The 20682-nt window shown below is 45.5% G+C and overlaps 1 protein-coding gene, 1 long non-coding RNA gene and 1 other non-coding gene across 3 annotated transcripts in view; 1 reads left to right on the top strand and 2 right to left on the bottom strand.

Moving 5' to 3' along the window:
• Positions 1 to 20682, bottom strand: part of LOC138915126 (large ribosomal subunit protein uL15m-like) — a 253999-nt gene that overhangs the window by 56828 nt on the left and 176489 nt on the right.
• On the bottom strand, positions 6475 to 6583 carry MIR8920 (microRNA mir-8920). Its single transcript, NR_127906.1, is given in 1 exon segment — positions 6475 to 6583. It is a non-coding gene; the product is annotated as a microRNA 8920 (primary transcript).
• Positions 6934 to 10476, top strand: LOC138922399 (uncharacterized). The gene is made up of 2 exons (XR_011435489.1): positions 6934 to 7123; positions 7934 to 10476. It is a non-coding gene; the product is annotated as an uncharacterized lncRNA (long non-coding RNA).

Below are 20682 nucleotides of genomic sequence, written 5' to 3'. Positions count from 1 at the left end.
ACCGCTCATCAGGCCATGCTGAGGCAGCATCCCACAGAGCACAACCAGGAAGGCCTACAAGTACAATACACAGCTATGCACTGGGGAGCTTTGGGGAGAAGAAGAAGAAAAACAAAGGTGCAAATCGTAAAAACAAAAAACAAATCTTTTTAACTCTAAATTTAGTCTTATTCTAAAAAACTGAAAGTTGAGCATTGGGGAAAGTGTGGCAAAATGAGCATTCTCAACAGTACCGGCTGGAATATAAATCTATACAAACTTTCTAGAGGGTTATTTGCAATATATCAAAAGCCTTAAAATACATATCTTCTTTGAGCTATCAATGACTCTTTACAGAACTTATCTTAAGGAAACAACTGAACAAAACACATATTTAGGAATATTCACCATGGAACTCTTTCTAATAGAAAAAATTGGAAACAGCCTAATCTCCAACAACGAAGGATGGGTTACAGACGTAGCTGCTGCAGCACATCCATATATGGTCATGCGCCACCTAAGGACGTTTCAGTCAACAGTAGATCACGTAGATGATGGCCATCCCATGAGATTAGTACCACAGAGCCTACATGTGTAGGAGGCTATGATAGAAGAAAATTTTATATATTGAGGTGTATGGGGAAGCCGTTCTGGTTTAAATGCGATTTGGACTAAATTTTATTTAAACCAAAGAAGCCTGACTTACAGCCTGTCAAATGTTCGTTGTATATTGTCCCAAAATAAAGAATGTACTCTTTTTTTTTCAATATTTCTTTTTCTGCTTTATCTCCCCAACCCCGCCCCCCCCGCACACAGTTGTATATCTTAGTTGCAGGCGCTTCTAGTTGTGGGATGTGGGAAGCCACCTCAACGTGGCCTGATGAGCGGTGCCATGTCCGCACCCAGGATGCGAACCCTGGGCCGCCGCAGCAGAGTGCGCGAACTTAGCCACTCAGCCACAGAGCCGGCCCCAGAATGTACTCTTTGAAGGTAAGAACCAATGCCTCTCTTCTTATGACACCAGTACTTTTTGAAGATAAGTGTCCTTTCCCATGACACTGGGGTCATGCTGACCCACTGTGTATGTACTAATCTATAACAAAGTATCTCCTTGAACCCTTGAGAGAATGTACCCCTGTCACACTTGATGTATGTCTGTTTGGAAATGGTATATAATGGTGCTGAAAAATCACTCTTCTTCACAGCACTTACGAAGGCTGCACTCCCAGGCTGCAGTCCTCAGCTTGGCTCGAATAAAACTCCCCGCTGTAGAATGACTATTGATTATTCGTGTCAACAGCTCGACCATCTAGGTTTGTGAAAGTACACTTTATGATGTTTGCACAATGATAAAATCACTTACACATTTCTCAGAACGTATCCCCATTGTTAAGCAAGGCATGACTATAGTGGAATACTATGATGATTATATAGCTGTGTTAATGTGGAAAGATGTTTCTAATAGTCTGGTAATTTCTAAAACCAGTTAACAAGATGCACATATGATATTCTTTTATTCTCAAATATTTATGGAGAGCCTTGTGTATGCCAAGCACCAAGCAAGTGACTGGTAAACAAAAAGAGATCTGTTCCCTGCTTCTAAGGAGCTTACAAGCTTTGGAGGGGAATGAGGGGGAGGGAGACAGGCCACATACATATCTTCCAACTGACTCCTGTTGGCATATTAAAGGGATATACGTTTTGAAAATACAGACCATTTCTATGTGTCTGTGTATCTATGTAATATCTGCAGCACCTCATCAGCATAGTCTACAAAGAGAACACACACGCTCAGCTGTATGGACTAGGAAGTGGGTCAACAAGAGGATACTTGGAGCAACTGCCTTGTGATGAACTGAAGCACACAAATCTTCTACAAAAATGCTCTAGGGAGAATCTTAAGAAACGCAATGTAGTTATGGAAAGTCATCCACTGGAAGACAGATGCGAGACAGATCGCAGAACCACAGAAAAAGAATTGGAACAAAGAGCTTCCGCTGTTGACAATTCAAGACTAAGACTGACCAAGATCAGGTACAAGTTCTTGAACAAATAACTGTTCTTCTACAAGTCTACAGCTTTACCCTTCCCTACTATGTTGGGATCTAACAAATAATAATGAAGCCTCCAAGATAAGAAAGATCTCATAATTAGGGTCAGGCTCAAAGGATTCTGACATTCTATATCCATTTCATTTAAACATCTGCACTACAATCAGTAAACTTACGAGAGTCATTAATTACAAAGGGAAAATTTTTTTCTTTGGAGCACAGAAACATGTCAGACACCTCAACCAAGAGATCAAAAGTTAACATTCACCAGCGATAAGACCTATCTACATCACACATGTGCCAATATGATGCACTGAGAAGGGAACAACCTCACCACTGTGGTATTCTTGTCACAAATGCTTAACCCTCAATTTAATCATGAAAGAACACCAGATAAATCCAAACTGAGGGACATTCTGCAAAATAACTGACCGGTACTCTGGAAAAGTACCAAGGTCACGAAAGATAAAAAACTGTCACAAATTGGAAGACACCAAGGAGACACCATAACTAAATGCAGTGTGGGCTACTGGACTGGATCCTCGACCAGAAAAAAGACACCAGGGGTGAAACCCGAATAGAAGACTTTAGATTAACTCTATCAACTGCCTGGTTTCAATAACCGCACTATGGTTACATAAGAGGCTAACAAAGGGACGCTGGGTGTAAGGTATATACGAATTCTCCGGGCTATTTTTGCCATTTTTTTCTACTTCTAAAATTATTTCAAAGTAAAAAGTTTGCAAAAGTAACTTCAGATGAATGATAAAGAGATATGGGGGATCACTCAATAACTCTTACATAAAAATATGCTACCTCCTCGGGGCTGGCCCTGTGGCTGAGCGGTTAAGTTCGTGCGCTCCACTGCAGGTGGCCCAGTGTTTCGTTGCTTCGAATCCTGGGCGTGGACATGGCACTGCTCACCAAACCACGCTGAGGTGGTGTCCCACATGCCACAACTAGAAGGACCTACAACGAAGAATCTACAACTATGTCCTGGGGGGCTTTGGGGAGAAAAAGGAAAAAAAAAACTATGCTACCTCCTCCAATAATTGTGCTAAAAAAAACCCAGTAATTGCAAATAAGGCGTAAACCAGAATAATCTGTAAGTATTCACTAAAAACCTGTGATTGGGATAATCTAGAGAGCCGACTAACTTTCCTAGGGCACTGAAGTCTCTCCAGATAAATAATCTACCTCATTTTCCCTATTAATCTTTTTTAATTCAATTCAACTTATATTTATTTAACATCTACTATGGGCATGGAACTGTGCTGGGGCCTGATCAGATTTTGATACATTAAGAACATTTCAGTACACAAAATGAGAAAGAAAAACAGAGAGTAACAAAACTGGAAGGAACTTTTCACTCCCATACAATCTAGCAATCAATACCGGCACCCTTTTTAGTGTGATTGCTGCTAGGAGCTCAAGTGCATCCCCTTCAGCATAAGCGGTTCTGACCTCTACAATTATCTCCAAAAATTATCCCTGAAGATGCCAAAATGACTCTAAAACATACTCCATTTCTAGTACTTTTTTTCCATCTAATCATTATGTTGTTGGTGCATTACAGTACACAACACAAAATTAAAGAACTTGATTCTCTGAACGTCAAGGAAGGGTCAAGCTGGTATAAACCCACAGACGTTTACTTACTATCCTCTTAGAAGAGGTCAAAGGCAACATCACAGAAGGCCGGGGTTCTCAAAGTGTGCCCTCAGAGTCAGCAGCTTTAACATCACCCAGGAACTTGTCAGAAATGCAAATTCTCAGTCCCAGTCCAGACCCGCTGATTCAGAGACCCAGCCCAGCATCTGCGTTTTCACAAGCCCCCCCAGCTGACTCTGATGCACCATCAGTTTGAGAACCACTGATGGAACAGCAGAAAGACTGGCCCCGTGAATCCGGAGGCCTGATTCCAATCCTTGCTCTGCCACTAACACCTCTACAATGCATTAGCCGCTCAGCTTCTGTGGGGCTCAGCCTCCTGATCAGTGAGGGAACTGCAATAGCTCACTACCACAGTCCTTACACCCTAATTTGATAACCATGAAAGCATTCATTTGTATAAGGCCTAAAAGTGAAAACACCACTGCAGTATTTCACCACGTATTTCTCTCTTTCATCCAAATGAAACAATTAAAATTTCTTCTTGGCATCCACCAGCCTCTGAATCAGACTTAACATAGCTACAATAATTTCTTCTGATTTTAAATAAAATTGTGTTTACTACTTTGCTGTAGCAAAAGCCATATAAACGCTAATTTTACAGTTTCCTATTTAGTTCTCTATCAAGCCTATTTTGGAGCAATTCCTCATAATAACAAAAATTCCAAGAAACCCACCTACTACAGACTGAATTGTGCACCCCCCCCCCCACACACACACCCAATTTTGATGCCGAAGCCCTAATCACCAATGTGATGGTATTTGGAAATGAGGTCTTTGAGAGGTACTTAGGTTTAGATGAGGTCAGAACGGTAGGGTCTCCAAGACGGGATCAGCGTCTTTAGAAGAAGACGAAGAGAGACCAGAGTTCTCTCTCCATCTCTGCCATGTGAAGACACAGCAAGAAGGTGGCTGTCTGTAAGCAAGGAAGAGCCCTCACCAGGAATCAGCACCTTGATCTTGGACTTAACCTCCAGAACTGGGAGAAGTAAATGACTGTTGTTTCAGCCACCTGGGGTTATGGTGTTTTCCTAGAGCAGCCCACAACGACCAACACACTCACTCAAAATACCCCTCTGCTGTGGGCATAGTTCAGAAGAACTGTGCTCCAACCTCGCATAAAGAATGTGTGTGATCAGACCACTGAAGTACTCAGCAACTATGAAAGAGAAAGAATTTTAAAACGTACAGATCTAGATACTTCCATTACTAAGAAACACAGCTTAATTTCATCTCCTAGTCATGGATTTATAAACCGCGATTCTTCTCACAGCCTGTGGAAACTATGACAAAAACCTCTCAGGGGAGATGTGAGAAAGAGGGAGAGAGGAGAATCAAATAAGAAGAGTCCGTTTTATAAAGGTTAGAGAGTTCTCTTCGAACACAAACCTAGGTAGCATGAATGTGGGCAGAAATGTCCCACCAATCAAGTGAATACCCACTAATCCTTGAGACCTAACTCAAATGCTGTATCCTGCAAGCTCGCGCCACTCCTTCCCAGGCAGTCATTCATAAATTACTCTGTGCTCCCCTTTCTCCATTTCAGCACTGAGCAAAAGGCACTATACTTGCTTATGGATCTGTCTCTTCCACCAGACCTTGAAATCATCTAGGGCAGCGTGTTACTCTCTCCAGCACCTAGAATGGTGACTGGCATGAAGCAGTTTGCTCAAGTGGAGCCACTCTGCTTTGCTGAATACAAGAGGAACTCTCTGTGCTATCTCACAGCTTTTCTGCAAATCTGAGATTATTCCGAAATAAACAGGTTTTTTAAAAAAGGCACCAGGAGCCACTGTATTATCAGTAATAATCACACCTGCCTTACATGTCACGCAAGAAGACAACAGCTACTAGAGAGCCTTGCCTCAGTGTTTTTCAGACGTGCCAGCAGAAGTCAGTAACCTTACATGTAGCAAACTTGAAAAACAATGAGTAACAAACACTTGAGACGCTAATCCTGACCTTAACTTTGGTCAAACTGTTTAACTTTAGTCTCAGTTTGTTAAAAGGGAATAGTAATTCCGACCCTACACGGCTGCCGTGCTACATGAAGTCTACAGAGTATACATCAAATGAGCTCTCCTAACGATGTTCTAATCAATACGTGTTAGTGACCTTCCCCAGGCAGTGCTGCATCTGGACTAACGCTTCACCGCAAACCAGGTGCATACTGTAACTAGTTCCACCGGCACGGACTGTAAAGTCCCGACACAATCACCATTCGGGCTATGATTACCTAGAAAATAATCCTACATATGTGTCCACAGATGCCAACCCTGCCAAGATGTCCTAGTCCAGAACCCCCCAACCCAATAAACAGGCTATTCAAAACTCAACGCAAGCGCAGGGGTCAACAGCTCCTGGCACCCACCTCCCCCCGACTAAGCTCCAGAAAGCGGGCACGCACACTCAGGCCGTGCTCGCCCACTAGGAAGAGGTGGGTATCTCCAGGGACGATCCCGCTGCTGCCAACAGCGACGTGCGGCAGCCTGGGGTCTCCCGCTAGTTGCTGAGAGCAGCTGGACCCTGAGTGGCCAGGACCGTCCACTTCCAGGCGTGGTGCTCTCGGGTACCAGCATCCTCAACCGAAGGAGGCGAGGGTGGCAGCAGCGCATCGGTGCGCTGGGGAAAACAGGGAGTGGGCGGGCAGCCACGGACACCACCGCCCGGACTAGAAACCCACACCGGGCAGCTCCCCGCCTGGGCGCCCGCGTTCCAGTCGGAGAAGCCAGGCGGTCGGAAGCGCCCCGACTGCGTGCAGGGGTGCGTGGGGCGCTCGGGGCGCCGCTTCCGCGCCAAGAGCCCGGGCCCGCGGGGAAACGGAGGCCCGCCGGGTCCCCGGGAGCCCGGCTCGCGGAGCGAGCAGGTGACGGCGGGGGCAGGGCGGCTGCGACGCCGCGCGGGCGGCGGGCGGGTGTCGGGCGAGTCTGGGCGGCGTCGGGAGGGACCGGCGAGCGGGGGAGGGGCTGAGGCGGGGGGAGGACGGAGGAGGAAGAGCGAAGGGCCCTGGCGGGACTCCCGGCGCCCAGCTGCCCGGCCCGAGCCCTCAAGCCACCGCCCCCAGGCCCCGCGCAGACGCTGGACGGTCCCCGCCTCCAAACCTCCCCCCCCCGGCCCGGTCAGAGAATAACTTACCCGTTTGCCGACGCAATCGCTCCTGCTGGCCCCTCTGACGGACTCCTCCGGCTCGTCGTCTTCCGGTGATGAAACCGGAAGTCCCACCCCTCCCCAAGAGGAAAACGGAAAGCCGAAGGAGTCAATCTAAGGAAGGGGAGACGCGCGTCAGGCTGAGAGCCTGGCGGCGTCTGACCGGGAAGGCCACCTGGCACTTCCAGCGGCTCCCCGAGCGGGTAACCCCCGGGCGATCCCGCCTCCTCCCTCTCCATCCCTCCTCACTCCACCCCTTCGCTCGCCCGCCCGCGGTAAAGAACCCCGAGGGCGGTGCGGGAGAAACCAACGCGCCCGGGCCGGGCGGGAGCCGGAGGCCTGCGGGCCGGGCGGCCGGCCTCCGCCTCCAACGGCCCAAGCGATGCCCGGCGCCTCTGAGGCCTCCTCTAACGGAGCGAGGTTTTCCTGCTGTGCCAGGCGCGTGCGCACCTCCGGGTTAGGAGAACAGCCTCTGGATGCTCCTAGCAGGGGTCCTCAGAGTCGCAGACCCTAGGAAGCCACGAGCCGAATTCGGATTCTAACGGGTTCTAATGAAAAATGCAGGAGGATCGGGGTCCAGTTCTCAGAAGAGGGGGCTGGGCTGCGCTGGGCTGGGCTGGTGTCTGGCTAACACAGAGGCTGAGGGAGGGATGCGCTGGAATGAACATGTGGAGCGAGAAGAAGCCCAGACCAGGTTCTTTGTGTGTCTGTGGCCGACTGCCTTCCTCCAGCTGCAAGTGCAGAGAACGTGTGTCACCACAGGGCTCTTGCACTGTCCAGCACACACTCACGCAAGGTTTATTTTTATGAATACAACGTAAAACCAAGAACATTCCCAGTCCTCGTTATCTTCCATAAGAGCATCTACCAAATCTAACTGACAGTCCAAACCTGGACAGTCCCAAACCTGACATGTTGCCCTCCTTCAATACGATGACGTCCCCTCCTGATCATGTCACTATATACTCCCAATAAGTATACTGGGTGGTCATCTTTATCCATGTGCATATGCTTCTTTGGTAAAATTTTTTAAAGCAAATACTTAAATTTCTCTATCCCCAACCTCTTTGTCTTCTTATTACTAGTTAATTGGTCTTCTGGCTAATCACTGGGCGGATTTCTGTCATCCCTCTGAATGTAATCTATCCGGAAAATACTTCCTATCTGGCTCCCAAACCACAGCAAGACCCAGGTAGCCACATGGCTTGGGTTTGGGTAGAAAACGTGGACCCATCAATGAGAGCTGGGGAGACCCATCATGACCCGGGGAGGCAGAAAACCACGGCTCTGGACTCAGGCATCCCAGGGTTGGAATCTCCTAGATTCAATGACCTCATTCGTCCTCCTCCTCTCCTCACCTGGTGGCAGCTGAATAATTGACCAAGACACTGCAGGTCTCAGAGATTCAGCAGGAATGCAGATCAGCAAATACATCTTCTTATTTAGTGACTTGGTAAAACTGATGTTCCCTTGCTCAGAAATGGTTATATTTTACAACCAACTTTTGTTAATTGACTACTATGAACACCCTTGTTAAAATATAAATTGGCGTCAGAAACCTCGTGTACAGTTAGTCCTTGGGACCTCTGCCAAATACATCAGGTAGGTCCACGGAATCCGAAAACCTCACAAGATTCAACCAAATCTGGCGAGCATGGACTGTGCTTAAATAGTGACGAGTACCAAACACCTGCGAATATTTAACCAAGAGGACTTGATGTTGTCCAGCACCAGAGAAGAAGTGGCTCCTTATGGATGCCTCAGCGAGGCTGATGCCACAGGTGGGTCCCGTTTCTGTGACAAGAGGCAGGGTAAGCTGGCCCCATGATCCAGCCGTTTTAGACATGACGCAGCAAGCTTTAAAACTGACATTTCAAGCACCCACAAAGAGATGGAATGTGTGGCACTTTGTTTTTATTTGGAATCATAAGAGAAACATTTTTAATAAACCCTTAACTTCTTCTCCATTAATGCTATTTAAATAGTGAATTCATAAAGACTGAAGTGATTTGTTTACTTATACTTAGCTGTAGAAAACTTACGTGCTTTTGTTTATTTGTTTACACCATCAAATCCAATCAAGCCAAACAAGATGGTCGACTGAAATGACTGATGAATGCAACCTGAGCTGACAGCTTCAAATTTGGGATGTGTTACTGATGTCAGGTTGATCAGTTCTCTGTCTAAAATTGATGCTATTTAAAGCTTTGAACAATTTAGATGTAGTCACTGAGTAAAATCCCAACGGGGTGAGAGAATTCCATCAGGGCTGATTCTGCTGTGGTGAATTTCCACGTGCGCAGGTGTCAGAGGGAGAGTGGCCTCTCCCGATGGGGTAGTGAGACAGAACAGGATGCAGGAGGGGCGGTGGGCTGGCGTCACTCACAGCAAAGGTAAAGAGGCTTAGAATAAAGATAGACGCATCTTCTCACAAGGAATCCCAAATGGCATAAGAGTGTGAATATTGGTCATTTCTGTTTCAAAACTTTTCAAGAAAGGAAAAAGTGAAGGGGAGGCAAGAAGTGAATATGTATCACGCTTCAATAACTCATCTGAAAATGAACCCCCAGGGAAATCATGGTAGTCGGTGGGGTAGACCAATGTTTTTATTAACAATATAAAAGGAATGTGTGGTGAAAGCAACGGTGACATAAGTACTGACAGTCAGTGGATGAATGATTATGTGTCCTGAGCACCTCAGGACACAGCAAACTAGAGCAATTCCACCAATCAAATGGCAAGAGAAGTCTAATCGAAGAACCATCCTTGTGCTGGAAGGGCAGAATGAGTCCAGTCCGGGGACTACTGGGGCCAGACTTGGGGAAATCAAGTTGTTGAAGGTAGCTGTGACTTTAGAGAGGTGTGCAACAGAGACATTAAGCCATTTCCAGTGTCTCTACCTTTAAAATAGTTTATTACTGGTCCAAATGTCCAAAGACGTATTAAAGAGGGAAAATATTATTTACTGGACAGAAATTCTCTGGATATTTAGATTCTATTCCTGTCCAGGGATGTGAGAGAGGGGATATGTCAGCAGCTCAGATGTAAGCTGGAAGGTTCCCGTCGTTGTTAATGCAGCTTAGCCGTCTCTAGGAAAAAGGCAGCAAATAATTGGGATCCTTCTATGTAGTTCCACCTAACAAAAGAAGAAATAAAGAGAAACTGTTATTTCCATTCAAATAATGGAGGAAAAGTAGTCTACAATTTAAACAGGAAGATTTGATGACATAAATTCAATCTAAAATATGCAGCATGTCGGAAGGTTACTGATGTGGACACCCTGTGGTTTGCACACTGAGAGATCAGCCCCCTCAAGAACCTGCTCACTGTTGATTTTCTCCTTCTGCGCGTGCTCTCCATCGTCCACAGTGCCCAGCGGGAGCATCATCACACTCTTTTGGATAACATCCTGGAATATATTGGCAATTGGTGTGGTTGATCCATCCCGGATCATATCTGGTTCTGTTCCAAACACTGAAACACAGGAAAAGAAGGCATTGAATAAATTAATGAGAAGACTACCCCCAGTGATCTCCGCAAATGTCGTGTTCACTTTATCTTTCTTTCTTTTTTTTTTTTTTTTCCCACCATGAAATTTGGTGGCTGGGATAAGTAAGCGTCTTGATATCATGCAATTTATATTCTAAAATAGTCAATAGAGTCAAGAAGAAAACTGTGGTTGCCTTATTTACTATTATCTACTTTTAAAAAATATTTTTAAATAATATTTTAAAGTAACGTTAGACTTACAGAAAAGTTGCAAAAGTAGTACAGAGAGAGTTCTCATATATTCCTTACTCTGCTTTCCCTAATGTTAACATCTTACATAACTATTGTACAATTATCAAGAATAGGAAATTAACATTGGATAATATTATTAACTAGACTCAGCCTTTATTTGAATTTCACTCTTTCCCTTCTGCTGTACCAGGATCCAATGCAGAATCCCACACGGCATTTTGTCATTGCTCCTTAGTCTCCTCTTGTCTGTGACTGTTTCTCAGTCTTCCCTTGTCTTTCATGACCTTGACCCTGCTGAAGAGTACTGATCAGTTGTTTTGTAAAATGTCCCTCAGTTTGGGTTTATCTGACGTTTTTTCACGATTGGAAGAGGTCATGTGTTTTTGGCCAGAGTACCACAGAAGATGTACCTACCTACTTTTATGGTTGCTTCACGAATTAAGTATTAGAAACACTAATATTAAATATTAGGAACACATTTCTTTGGTGTTTTGTGTTTCTTTTGTAACCAACATATGAATAAATCGCTGTACTCAACTTTCACCTGAATGTTGCAGTGTTTGTACTCAACTTTCAAGGTATCCCAGGAAACAGTTTTAATGGATATCCTGGGGTCTAGAAAGAGATGAGTTGAAACCTTCTAGGCTATAGGGAAAGTTGCCAGAGATGGAGTGGGAATGAAAAATAAATGAAGACACAAAAGAGAACATGCCGTGTCTTCTGGATCCACAGAGCAAGGCGTGAATGTGAATAAAGATGATGTACACTCGTGCATTGCTTAACGACAGGATACATTCTGAGACATGCATCGTTAGGTGATTTAATTGTTAGATGGTTTAATTGTTGTGTACTCACACAAACCTAGGTGGTATAGCCTACCACACGCCTAGGTGATATGGTGCTAATCTTATGGGACCACTGTCATACATGCAGTCCGTTGTTGACGAAAAACTCATTATGTGGCAGACGACTGTCCTTTGTTGGCAGGACTGGTTTAGCACACAGACAGACAAAAAGGTGCCTTATGCATTCCTGCATTTTCCTGTATTTCATGTCTTTACTGTTGAATTTGACATTTCAATCACACATCTCTCTTCAGCTGGCATTCCATTTAACTTCCTAACTCTTCTTCCTCTTTTCTTCACCCCCAAATTTTACTGGTAAAATACTGCTACAATTGAGGGCAGTGGGGATGATTGTGTAGAGAAGTATGGCTCTCGGTGTTGGACTTGTCCTCTAATTTTTGACGTCTGTGTCCCTTGTACTCATAGACGCAGAGAGTTAGTGCTCCAAGGAGGTCTGGAGGCCATTAAACCCAGAGCTCTGTGACCGGGAAGAGCAAGTCCCCACAGGGCAGCCCGGTGCCAGCTTGCTCGCTCCACTACAGTTTAGCTTCTTCATTTTTAACCCCAGAGGACTTCCTTTACTTTCGTGCAAGTTCAGCTGTGCTTTTAAAAGTTTTTATGTATCGGCCAATATTTCCATGAGTTTTGCAGAAGGAGGGTTGGGAGGTTTCCAAGTCCATCATTTTCCCCCAAATTCAGGTCTCCAGAACGTGAGTTTGAACCCTGGCTTCGCTACTTCTAGCTGAGTGCCCTCCAGCAAATTATTTAATCTCTTCTCGCCTTAATCTGCACCCCGGGGAGGGCTGTTGGGAGGATTCATGAGACAGTGTGTGTAAAGAGCCCTGAACCACACCGTTTACCGTCAGTAATGCAGCCCATATAAAAGGAGAGTCCACAGTGAAGTTTTAAAAGTGTCTGCTTTATCTACAGCCCCACCGGGTACCACCCCTTGTTCCCAGTGTAAACCAGCAATCAAAATAGCATAAGTCTAACCTGTTTTGATGGCTCTTTTTGCTGCAAGATACTGATTATCTTTAATATTTGCGATCCATGGGTGTAGTCCTAGTGCCATAGAAACAACCATCTGGTTGGAACGATTTCTTTGGGAAAATATATATTCAAGATGCTGCTTTACCTAAAGGTAACATTTTCAGTTGTAAGAGAAAATTTTGAGTAGCTCTCATAGCCTTGTATCAAGAAACTGATTGGAATCCCAAGCTGACGCATTCAAGCGTTCTGATTTTCCCTCAGCTCTTCCAGAGGGAGGACGCGGAGTGAGCCGGGTCTCCAGGACGGAGAGCTGCGCCCAGTGTGAGGAATGCTTGCTCTCACTCCCACCCCTCCCGAGACCCCCCAATCCCCCCTCCCGTCCCCACCCCTCCCCGACCACAGTGTCTCACTGTTAATGTCGGCTTATTATGAATTTGGGTAATTATGAAACCTTGAATGATATTGTGGGTAATACAAATATGATGAATGTTTGAGGTAATTATGAAACACAACACAAGTAGAACTTCTCAATTTGAATATCCCTCTTTTTGGACTTATCAGTATCTTAAGGAATATTTTGGGAACATTACACACTTGGAAATTTCCAAAAAGTGGGAGCAATTTCACGCTAAGCTGTGAAGGAGGCTCATTGACAGCATCTTTCTCTCTCCCCTGGGCTCCATTCCGGTTGCCATTATGGAAATCCACCAGAGAAAAACTCCATACTCTGAAATATTCATCCCTTCGACAAACATTTAAGGCACACCTGTCACGTGGCAGGAACTGTTCTAGGTGCTGGGACATAGCTGTGAGCAAGACGAAGACCGTCCTGCGCTCATGTAAAGTGTGTGCTGTGAGGAGGAGGAACAGTCCATCCAGAAAGGGAAGGAGGGAGGAAGATGGAAACAAAAAGACGGAGGGACGCAGAGGGGAAGGAGGATCTTTGAGAATGTAATTAGCGCTAAGACGACGATAAAAGCGGACAGTGGATGGAGAGAGGGCGCCGAGGTATTCCTTGAGCTCCCTTCTTCAGAGTCTACCTTCTGTGCAACTTGAGGTACACTGATGATAGGTCGATACTTCAGGCACGCACCTCCTTCCAGACACAAACATTTTCATTAAGGTGGCTGCTTTCAGGGGGTTCATTTCAGACATCATGGACGAACCAACGCTGGGGGTAAAGATTTTCCGGCTCAGTCCAGCCGTAGACAAGTAGCTTCTCCGTCTGTGTGTAAAACCCATCTTGCCTTTTTATGCACCATTTAGTTTTCAAAAATTTCCCATCACTCCAACTCCAAATGGTTATTTGTCTGATGACTGTAATTGCATATAATTGAGGGAAGAGATTTTTACTGAACAAAAATCCTGTTGGTTTCTTGACATTTGTTCCAGTCCCTTCTGTATTGGAAAAAAGTGATACTTCAATGCTGACAACTGAGTTGCTCACTACTGTGTGGCATGTGGCTCTCAGGAACGGCGCTGCTGGACAGAAGAACAATGCACGTTTGTTACCTGTGTTTCCACCACGGACATGTTCACGTGAGGGACTAGACGGATTGAAAATTTTCCTACAACTCGGCCAGGTATGACTGTTTTAGCTCCAGGCTCCTCAAAGGCGCCCTCAATCCCGTGAATAGAAAGAGATGGGTACCTCCATAGGTGCATTAGAATTTCCTCCTAAATTGAAATAAAAGTATTTTATTATATGAAAGAATGTTTAATTAAAACTCAGTTGAATTGTATTGCTTGCATCACCAATTTCTGTACATCTGTGACACGGTTAATGGCAAGCTAATTATCGCCTCACTTAGATATGTCTGGACAAACAGTACAAGTGGACTTTCCCCTCAGGACACGAGATCTCTGCTGCCTTCGCCTGCCCAAGCCACTCCCATTGGCGAGGGCCCCTCGTCGCTGAAGTTTGCAGTTACTAGATGGCAAAGGGGCCCTTTCAGAAACTTGGGTTCATTTATAAATTTCTATCCCAGTCATTGCGATGATAATTTGTGTGCTAAATGTATTTTATTTTTCAGAAGGCTTCAAAGAACTCTGCAGATGTTTGAGCCAGTTTTCAATCTTGCTATGGCCGCTGTAGAGCTAGTCTGAGGAAGAGCTACACTTCATGATAAGAAACTCTATCGCTCTCTTCTGCATGCTTCTCCCTCTCTTGGCTGTTCCCCCAGGAACCAGCCATAGCTAGCAAACACCCTAGCAGGCAAGCGTTTTAGAAAGGAGGAGGAGGAGGAGGAGAAGGGAAAAGGAAAAAATCTAAATTTGCCAGTAACGCTTTCGGCTTTGGGTCTACTTATTACACCAAGGCAGCAGTGACGTGGCAGTCTACAGATTAGCCCCTAAGTCTCTTGGTTTTGTCTAGAAAAATGAACAATTAGGGTCATGGAGCTGGAATAACCTCAGACTATCCTCAATCTTTAAACAGTTAGGGAGCCCAGCTCACCGGCTGCAGGCCGGCTTGGGATTGAGTCCAGAAAACTGATTTGGAAAAACGCATCTGTGAAATGAGCAATTGCTCCACGGTTAGGTGCCTGAGTCCGGTGCCAGTGGGACCCCAGATAAAGGTCTGCTTGATCTAGACCACAGGGAAGTGGCCTTGAAAGTGAAAGTCCCCCTTGGAATTAACATCTGCTTTCAGTTCTAAGATGTGCAGATAAACAGGACACAGTAAATTAAGCCTTGGGAAAATATTTGTTACCATCATTCTTTGTTCAGATTATCCATCAACTTGTGATCATACCTTGGTGTCAAACAGAAATTTCTTAACCTGGCTGCTATTCCGGTATTCTTCTAGGTCCAGGTCAATGGCTTCGTACATTTTTTTTTTCCTCTTCAGTAAGAGGAGCCACGTGGTCATAGATTCCAGGGATCAGAATATGACCCGATGAGTCTACAAGGCTACCTACAAGATACACCCAGGAAACAAAGCCACACGGAGTCACCGGTATGCTGATGTTCTGGCCCTGGAGCAGGATCACTGGGGACTCTCCTGGGCTTGCAGCAGACCTTGTGACCGGCCCTGGTCCCCACAGCAGGGCCACTGACAGCAACTCACATCCCAGAGGTGATGGTCAGAAGAAAGAGCTGGTCACCAGGCAAACTCAGCCTGACTTGGACCCGCGTGAATGTCCACCTTGTCAATGGAGGGATGAAAACACACGGCTCTGCAGTAAATTCCATTGGGTATGACTTACCTGCATTATATCCCAGTTCTCAACTCCACCTTTATATCATAAACAAGCTTCTTTTTTTTAAATTTTATCTTATCCTGAGTTAAAAAGTAACACGTTCATTATTAAGAAACTTTTTTTTTTTTGAGGAAGATTAGCCCTGAGCTAACTACTGCCAATCCTCCTCTTTTTGCTGAGGAAGACTGGCTCTGAGCTAACATCCGTGCCTATCGTCCTCTACTTTATACGTGGGATGCCTACCACAGCATGGCTTTTGCCAAGCGGTACCATGTCCGCACCTGGGATCCAAACCAGCAAACCCCAGGCTGCCGAGAAGCAGAACGTGCAAACTTAACCACTGCGCCACTGGGCCGGCCCCCAAAATTTTCAATATATATGTTTATATGTATATATATACACATACCTGAGAAACTGAAAACCATCACTCCTTCTCAATTTTTCTCCTCCTACATACACCATAATAATATAATAAATACTCATCTTTAATCAAAAGCATCATATCCCTGAGGTCTAGTCTATGAGATATACATCATGACCACAAAAGCCTCCACAGTGAATAAGAAGATACTCAAATCTGTTCTTTATGAAAGAGTTTTGGACCGATAGGAATGGGAGAAAATCATCAGTGACTATCTATAAAAGAAACAGAAGTCAAGATTTAGCAAACACTGCTCAATATCTTGAGAAAGTACTTATCAAAGATACAATGCAACTAGCAAGTAGACGAACAGAAATGACAGGAAAATGTCTCCAGGGCAGCCAACTTAATCCCCATTCAAGTAAAGACACTTCATAAAGATACGCTTCATATTCTTGATGGGACAGTCTTTCTTGACAATATCAGAAAATTACTGCGAAGCACTGTACTTTCAAATCTTTCTGTTAAAGTCGATAATTACAAAGCACAGAGTTGAAGGCTCTATGAGGATGGATGCCTTCCACCTAGTGATTGGACACCTGCTGTGTTCTAGGCCCCAGAGGAATGAATACACAGGACAGCGCTGTCTCTGACCACAAAAGGCTAAATATCAAGTGTGACCCGACATGAGCAGACCACCAGGTGGCTGGCTCTGTAGAGACGCAATTAAAGCCAAGGTAAACACTCTACCAAAATCTACAGTAGTGGGGACGGCAGTAGTGCGATACATACCGGGCTTCCCAGCACTCTGAGAATGATCATAGACAGCAAAGCCCTGAGGTCTGAGGGTGTCAAGGGAGCAAAATGTGAAGCGATGTCATCACTGTTCTGGTTTTCAACCACATCCTCCTTGGGCCCCCTCTCCTGGTCCTCCGAGGACTTTGCCCAGACTTGTGTAATCCCACTTTGGGGACAGTACTGCAGATTGCTGTGCATGCATCAGCCTGCCTGCAGGTCCTGAGTTATGGAATTCTCCTCATTTAGCCCAATCAAGCATGTTGTATACTGAGTAAATGACACAAACTCATTAGTAAAATTCAAGTCAAAATAATAAGCTGAGCACTGAGCGATTGGGACTGTCACTGATTGGCAGTCCACCCTCTAGCACCCTCACCAAAATCAAAACAAAACATCAAAGTACCGCCAATAATACAATCACTAAGTCTTCCCTTTAGGGTATGTCCCTCAACTTCTGCTGGCATTCTTGTGTGGAAGAACAGAGCTGCAAAGATGAATAAGAGACAGACCCTGCTCACAAACCAGCCAGAAAGATGCAGGGTAAAGAAATAACTCTGGGTCCACGTGCAAAGAGCTCTAAAGAGGGGCAAACCGTCAGGAGCACAGAGAGCACACGGTGAACCAGCCAAGGAGGAAGCGTCAGGGAAGACGACGGCATCGCAGTGGGGCCTCAGAGGTTGAGTAGGAGGCGACAGGCACAGTCTCAGTGGTGAGAAGAGAGATGCATGTCTGAAACATCCAGATTGACAACAACGAAGACCCGAAATACTCTAGCAGCCAGGATGCTCAGTGTCCATCTTATGACACTGAGCTGTGACATTTTTCCTGTCAATTTAGCTGGTGTTACCAGACATTACCACAGTGCGTGTTTGTGTATTGGGGGATTCAGATGTCATTAGCACATTAGGCTGTGATTTGAGCAGCGCGGGCTCTCCACATGTCACTGCACATCTCCCGTAGAACTGCCCGGCCCGGTCCTCGGTGTAGGTTTCCACCTCGGACCCTGTTTTCTCAGGACACAAAGCAGCCATCCCAGCTGCTGGCTCAGGCTGTGCCAGCAGACACGCATCCTGACAGGAGAGAAGCGACATGTCCTCCTTTTCCTTCCCTTTACATCCTACGGCGCCGTGATAGTTGGTGCGTCCTTCCGGGCTTCAGAAACAGTTCAGACCTTCACCGAGCCTTTCCAATCTAAAAACTTCTTGCCTTTCCCCTCACTTTCCACCAAGGGGGTCATCTCCTGCTATGTTGATGAGTTAGATCATTACAAGAAATACTTGAGCTCACTGCCGCAAAGTCTACAAATATCCCACCATTCTTAACCATCAATGACTCCTCTCCTGATTCCATTGAAAATTCATCTTGATCCTTGGTTTAGCCTAATTGTCTCCCTTCTTCCTCCTCTCTAGAGAAGTTTTATTATTGATTCCAAACGTCATGTTCTCTGCTAGCAATCTCCCCTCCCCTCCCCCATCGAATTCCTTTCACTCATTCAATCTCTTCATTGTTGAAACAACAGCCTCTCCTGAACCCATTTCTCTCTAGTTCTCGCCCCACGTCTTCCTTCCCCTTCACAATGAAGCTGAAAGATCAGTGTTCATGGAATTACCAGCTCCTCACTCCCCCACACTTCAGACAATGGTCTGTGTATTAATCAATCTTGATAATATCACAGCTATCTCCCCATAATTAAATCCAAAGAGTGTTTCTGCATCTTTCTATTACTTGGAACAAACGCAGAACCGGGCCACGATTTTCTTTTGGAATGATTCCCTGTCCTCCGTTTCTCGACATCTCAGGCTCCTGACTGCCTGTGAACCAGCTCACACTCCCTGGTGTCCTTCACAGGGTCCTTCTCACACAGCACTATTGCGAAAGCTCAGGACTCAATGTGAGCCCTATTCTCTCCATTGACCCTACGTTGTCTCAGTACTCTTGTGCATTTCTTCTATTGCTTCAATGCCTTCCACTGTTATCTCTACGATGACGATGTCTAAAAACCACGTCCAGATCTTATTTCTGAGCTATAATGCTCCAGGTGTATGTTATAGGCACCTTAAGCAAACATATTTCCAACGGAAGCTGTTAACTCCCCCTCGCCAACTAGACACCCCTTCACCTCTCGGTCTCCGATCTCGTCCGATGACTACAGTTGACATCCAGGGAGTGATGTTTAACGCAAACTCTCAGAACCACCTGACAGAACAAGCACTGCTGCTGCCAGCACACTGAGCAGTCACCCTTCATCTCCGCCCCAGGATCCACACACGTATTCCTACTCTATACTCCGTTTCAGTTCAAAACGTCAGGTCCTCCGAGATCCCTTTGTTCAAACTGCTGCTGAAGTAAGCCTTCCCTCCCCGCCTGTTGTCTGGTGACTTTCCCTTCAGGCCACTGTGGAACAAATTAGGACATTCTTTTGATTGCATATTGTGTAACCTTTGAAATTGTCTCAAATAATAGTAAAATGATTATAATCACAGTGGATATTTGACAACCGAGATATGAAAGTAGAGAGCAGAATCCTGATTTTATAAAAACAAATGCATGTTGACCTCTGCAGGGAAAGTTCATCCTCTGTCGCACCAAACAGCATCATCCCAGGGGATGAGACAGTGAAGCACGAGGCCTGTGCTCATTAAAGAACAAGGTTCCTGCCAGGAGGCCAGTAAGTTTGTTTTTCCATTGTTTCACCTCACAGTTAGACGCTTTGCGTGCCCTACGTGAGCAATTCATTTGATTTTTTTTGTTTCTTTTCCAGATTGGCGCCTGAACCAACATCTGTTGCCAATCTTTTTCTTCTTCTTCCCCTTCTTCTTCTCCCCAACCTCCCCTCCCCAGTTCATAGTTGTGTATCCTAGTTGTAGGACCTTCTGGTTGTGCCATGTGGGATGCCCTCTCAGCATGGCCTGATGAGCCGTGCCATGTCCCTGTCCAGGATCCGAACCCTGGGCTGCTGAAGCGGGGCACGGGAACTCCACCACGTGGCCGTGGGGCTGGCCCCCCAACTCATTGAATTTAACATGTGCTCTCTCTCTCTCTGGGTTGTCTTGTTTCAGTTTCGATGGGCTGGGGAGTAAGGTGAACATCCCTGAGGACTCCCCTTGCTGAGTGGACATGTGTGGTCCTGGTGAAAGCCCTCACCCAGTGGGGCTCCTAGAGATGTGACTCAGGGCCACTAATTCCCTTTTGGTGCCTGGCAAACTGGGACTCATCTTCCTCTGTCTGCTATTTGCTCTGTATTATGTCTGCTCCTTTGGAAGACAAAAATTTGTGTCCAAAGGGAAAGTTCCAGAAATGCTTCCAGGGATGATGATGGGACTTTGATTTCCAAGTGAGTATTTCTGGCATCTGATTCAATTCCGTTGTCCTTAATCAAAAGCTGGCTCGTTCTGGATTGGTTCCATCCTTTCACAGCGATAGCACCATCTTCTACGGTCATTACCAAAAATGATCATTTCGTTTGAAAGCTCTTCCCTTAGAAGCCACTGCTGTGCTAGTACTTTATCAAGTTAAAACACTTAATTTTACATGCCTGGGTTTCTGTTTTGGTTTTTTGGTTTTTGAAAGCAGCTGAGCATGTTTGAACTGAAAATGAAAAGTATTTATTATGGAAGTACCCATGCTACCTCATTAGGATAGAATAGGACATATCATTTATTTGTTATAAGATGCGAAAATTCAGAAGTTTTCCCTTGATCGGTAAAATTGCCCCTCTCAAGAAAGGTTTTTTTCTTTATGTTCAGTAACTTATTTTGGAGACCCACGGGGTCATGTCCAGTGAGATAGTTCTGTTGGAGTGAGGATAGTGCTGCTACAACCTGTCCTTCGTGCCACCTGCGACATGCCCTACTCTGCACCAAAGACCAAGGACGGTCCTTCTGAAGACAGGGCTATGT

This window comes from Equus caballus, unplaced genomic scaffold (assembly GCF_041296265.1).
Source record: "Equus caballus isolate H_3958 breed thoroughbred unplaced genomic scaffold, TB-T2T haplotype2-0000791, whole genome shotgun sequence".
Lineage (NCBI taxonomy): Eukaryota > Metazoa > Chordata > Mammalia > Perissodactyla > Equidae > Equus > Equus caballus.
The sequence above is the reverse complement of the archived record's forward strand: the minus strand, read 5'-3'. Positions and strand labels throughout refer to the sequence as shown.